Source organism: Arachis hypogaea, chromosome 20 (genome assembly GCF_003086295.3).
Source record: "Arachis hypogaea cultivar Tifrunner chromosome 20, arahy.Tifrunner.gnm2.J5K5, whole genome shotgun sequence".
NCBI lineage: Eukaryota > Viridiplantae > Streptophyta > Magnoliopsida > Fabales > Fabaceae > Arachis > Arachis hypogaea.
In genome coordinates this window covers 38,592,268-38,597,048 of record NC_092055.1, presented here as the reverse complement: position 1 = coordinate 38,597,048, position 4,781 = coordinate 38,592,268, and the positions used below count along the sequence as shown (strand labels likewise).

Sequence of the window (4,781 nt, the reverse complement as noted above, 5' to 3'; positions counted from 1 at the left end):
GAAATACGTTATAACCTGGCGTTCAACTCCAGAAAGAGCCTCTGCATATGTAACATTCAAGCTCAGCCCAAGCACACACTAAGTGGGCCCCGGAAGTGGATTTATGCATCAATTACTTACTTCTATAAACCCTAGTAACTAGTTTAGTATAAATAGGACTTCTTACTATTGTATTTGACATCTTTGGATTATATTTTGATCTATTGATCACGTTTGGGGGCTGGCCATTCGGCCATGCTTACCCTCTATTCACTTATGTATTTTCAAACGGTAGAGTTTCTACACTCCATAGATTAAGGTGTGGAGCTCTGCTGTTCCTCAAAGATTAATGCAAAGTACTACTGTTTTTCTATTCAATTCAACTTATTCCGCTTCTAAGATATTCATTCGCACTTCAACATGAATGTGATGAACGTGACAATCATCATCATTCCCTATGAACGTGTGCTTGACAACCACTTCCGTTCTACCTTAGATTGAATGAGTATCTCTTGGATCTCTTAATCAGAATCTTCGTGGTATAAGCTAGATTGATGGCAGCATTCATGAGAGTCCGAAAAGTCTAAACCTTGTCTGTGGTATTCCGAGTAGGACTCTGGGATTGAATGACTGTGACGAACTTCAAACTCGCGAGTGCTGGGCGTAGTGACAGACGCAAAAGGAGGGTGAATCCTATTCTAGTATGATCGAGAACCTCAGATGATTAGCCGTGCTGTGACAGAGCATTTGGACCATTTTCACAAGAGGATAGGATGCAGCCATTAGCAAGGGTGATGCCTCCAGACGATTAGCCATGCAGTGACAGCGCATCGGACCATTTTCCAGAGAGGATTAAAAGTAGCCATTGACAACGGTGATGTCCTTACATAAAGCCAGCCATGGAAAGGAGTAAGACTGATTGGATGAAGACAGCAGGAAAGAAGAGGTTCAGAGGAATGAAAGCATCTCTATACACTTATCTGAAATTCTCACCAATGATTTACATAAGTGTTTTTATCCTTATTTTCTATCTATTTATTATTTATGTTCGAAAACTCCATAACTATTTTATATCCGCCTGACTGAGATCTACAAGGTGACCATAGCTTGCTTCATACCAACAATCTCCGTGGGATCGACCCTTACTCACGTAAGGTTTATTACTTGGATGACCCAGTGCACTTGCTGGTTAGTTGTATCGAAGTTGTGAATGAAACACGATTTATTAAGACGTGCGTACAGAGTTTCTGGCGCCGTTGTCTGAGATCACAATTTCGTGCACCAAGTTTTTGGCGCCGTTGCCGGGGATTGTTCGAGTTTGGACAACTGAAGGTTCATCTTGTTGCTCAGATTAGGTAATTTTCTTTTGTTTTATTTTCAAAAATTTTTCAAAAAAAATATTTCAAAAATTTCTCCCTTGTTTTCGAAAAAAAAAATTTTAAAATAAAAATGTTTTCAAAAATATATTTTTTTTCAGAATTTTTAAGAATGAATTCTAGTGTTTCATAAAGTATGTTGAAGCCTTGCTGGTTGTAAAGCCATGTCTAATTCTTTTGGATAGGGAATGTCAGGCGTGTCATGTTTGAGTTACATACTAAAGCTTGGTTGGCTATTAAGCCATGCCTGACCGTTTGATTGGAGCTTTAGACTAAAGAGCATAAGATTCCTGGAATTCATATTAAAAATTTTGGAATCCTTATTTTTCTTTTTCAAAATAATTTTCGAAAAAATTAAAAGAAAATACAAAAAAAAATTCATAAAATCATAAAAATAAAAAAAATATTTCATGTTTCTTGTTTGAGTCTTGAGTCAAGTTGAAAGTTTGGTGTCAATTGCATATTCATCTTGCATTTTTCGAAAAATTCATGCATTCATAGTGTTCTTCATGATCTTCAAGTTGTTCTTGGTAAGTCTTCTTGTTTGATCTTGATGTTTTCATGTTTTGTGTCTTTTCTTGTTTTTCATATGCATTCTTGCATTCATAGTGTCTATACATGAAAAATTTTTAAGTTTGGTGTCTTGCATGTTTTCTTTGCATTAAAAATTTTTCAAAAATAAGTTCTTGATGTTCATCATGATCTTCAAAGTGTTCTTGGTATTCATCTTGGCATTCATAGCATTCTTGCATGCACTCATTGTTTTGATCCAAAAATCTTCATGCATTGCATCATTTTCATGTTTTTCTCTCTCATCATAAAAATTCAAAAATAAAAAAAATATCTTTCCCTTTTTCACTCATGAATTTTGAAAAATTGAGTTGACTTTTTCAAAAATTTTTAAAATCCAGTTGTTTTTATGAGTCAAATCAAATTTTCAATTTAAAAATCTTATCTTTCTCAAAATCTATTTCAAAAATCAAATCTTTTTCATTTTTCTTAGTTATTTTCGAAAATTTTAAAAATATTTTTCAAAAATATTTTTCTTATCTTTATCTCATAATTTTCGAAAATAACATCATCAATTAATGTTTTGATTCGAAAATTTCAAGTTTGTTACTTACTTGTTAAGAAAGATTCAAACTTTAAGTTCTAGAATCATATTTTGTGATTTCTTGTGAATCAAGTCATTAATTGTGATTTTAAAAATCAAATCTTTTTCAAAACTAATTTCAATCATATCTTTTCAAAAATATCTTCTTATCTTATCTTTTTTTTTCAAAAATTTGATTTTAAAATATCTTTTCTAACTTCTTATCTTCTTATCTTTTCAAAATTGATTTTCAAATTTGTTTCAACTAACTTTTTGTTTGTTTCTTATCTTTTTCAAAACTACCTAACTAACTCCCTCTCTCTCTAATTTTCGAAAATATCTCCCTCTTTTTCAAAAAATTCTTTTTAATTAACTAATTATTTCAAATTTTTATTTTAATTGTCGAAAATCACTAACCAATTTTTCAAAAATTATTTTCGAAAATCCTCTCACCTCTCATCTTCTTCTATTTTCTCTTCCTCACTCACCAAAAATTCGAACCCCCCTCTCTCTCTGAGTTCAGATTTTCTCTTCTTCTTTTCCTCTACTCACACAGAGACCTCTATACTGTGGTAAAAAGGATCCCTATTATTATTATTTTTCTGTTCCCTCTTTTTCATATGAGCAGGAGCAAAGACAGGAATATTCTTGTTGAAGCAGATCCAGAACCTGAAAGGACTCTGAAGAGGAAACTAAGAGAAGCTAAATTAAAACAATCCAGCAAGCACCTTTCAGAAATTTTTGAACAGGAAGAGGAGATGGCAGCCGAAAATAATAATAATACAAGGAGGATGCTTGGTGACTTTACTGTACCTAATTCCAATTTACATGGAAGAAGCATCTCCATCCCTACCATTGGAGCAAACAACTTTGAGCTGAAACCTCAATTAGTTTCTCTAATGCAGCAGAACTGCAAGTTTCATGGACTTCCATCTGAAGATCTTTTTCAGTTCTTAACTGAATTCTTGCAGATATGTGATACTGTTAAGACTAATGGAGTAGATCCTGAAGTCTACAGGCTCATGCTTTTCCCTTTTGCTGTAAGAGACAGAGCTAGAATATGGTTGGACTCTCAACCTAAGGATAGCCTGAACTCTTGGGATAAGCTGGTCAAGGCTTTCTTAGCCAAGTTCTTTCCTCCTCAAAAGCTGAGTAAGCTTAGAGTGGATGTTCAGACCTTCAGACAGAAAGAAGGTGAATCCCTCTATGAAGCTTGGGAGAGATACAAAGGACTGACCAAAAAGTGTCCTTCTAATATACTTTCAGAATGGACCATCCTAGATATATTCTATGATGGTCTGTCTGAATTAGCTAAGATGTCATTGGATACTTCTGCAGGTGGATCCATTCACCTAATGAAAACGCCTGCAGAAGCTCAAGAACTCATTGACATGGTTGCTAATAACCAGTTCATGTACACTTCTGAGAGGAATCCTGTGAGTAATGGGACGCCTATGAAGAAGGGAGTTCTTGAAATTGATACTCTGAATGCCATATTGGCTCAGAATAAAATATTGACTCAGCAAGTCAATATGATTTCTCAGAGTCTGAATGGAATGCAAGCTGCATCCAACAGTACTCAAGAGGCATCTTCTGAAGAAGAAGCTTATGATCCTGAGAACCCTGCAATAGCAGAGGTAAATTACTTAGGTGAACCTTATGGGAACACCTATAATCCATCATGGAGAAATCATCCAAATCTCTCATGGAAGGATCAACAAAAGCCTCAACAAAGCTTTAATAATGGTGGAAGATACAGGTTTAGCAATAGCAAGCCTTTTCCATCATCCACTCAACAACAGACAGAGAACTCTGAAAAAAATACCTCTAATTTAGCAAACTTAGTCTCTAATCTATCTAAGGCCACTGTGAGTTTCATGAATGAAACAAGATCCTCCATTAGAAATTTGGAAGCACAAGTGGGCCAGCTGAGTAAAAGGATCACTGAAATCCCTCCTAGTACTCTCCCAAGCAATACAGAAGAAAATCCAAAAGGAGAGTGCAAGGCCATTGAATTAATTACCATGGCCAAACCTGTAAGGGAAGGAGAGGACGTGAATTCCAGTGAGGAAGACCTCCTGGGACGTCCAGTGATCAATAAGGAGTTTCCCTTTGAGGAACCAAAGGAATCTGAGGCTCATCTAGAGACCATAGAGATTCCATTAAACCTCCTTATGCCATTCATGAGCTCTGATGAGTATTCCTCTTCTAAAGAGAATGAAGATGTTACTGAAGAGCAAGTTACCAAGTACCTTGGTGCAATCATGAAGCTGAATGCCAAATTATTTGGTATTGAGACTTGGGAAGATGAACCTCCCCTGTTCACCAATGAA

At 35.3% G+C, this 4,781-nt stretch overlaps 1 non-coding gene across 1 annotated transcript; it reads right to left on the bottom strand.

The window, feature by feature from the left end:
- Positions 1-3,602: 3,602 nt before the first annotated feature.
- LOC112788580 (small nucleolar RNA R71) lies at positions 3,603-3,710 on the bottom strand. The gene has a single exon (XR_003195940.1). It is a non-coding gene; the product is annotated as a small nucleolar RNA R71 (small nucleolar RNA).
- Positions 3,711-4,781: the final 1,071 nt, after the last annotated feature.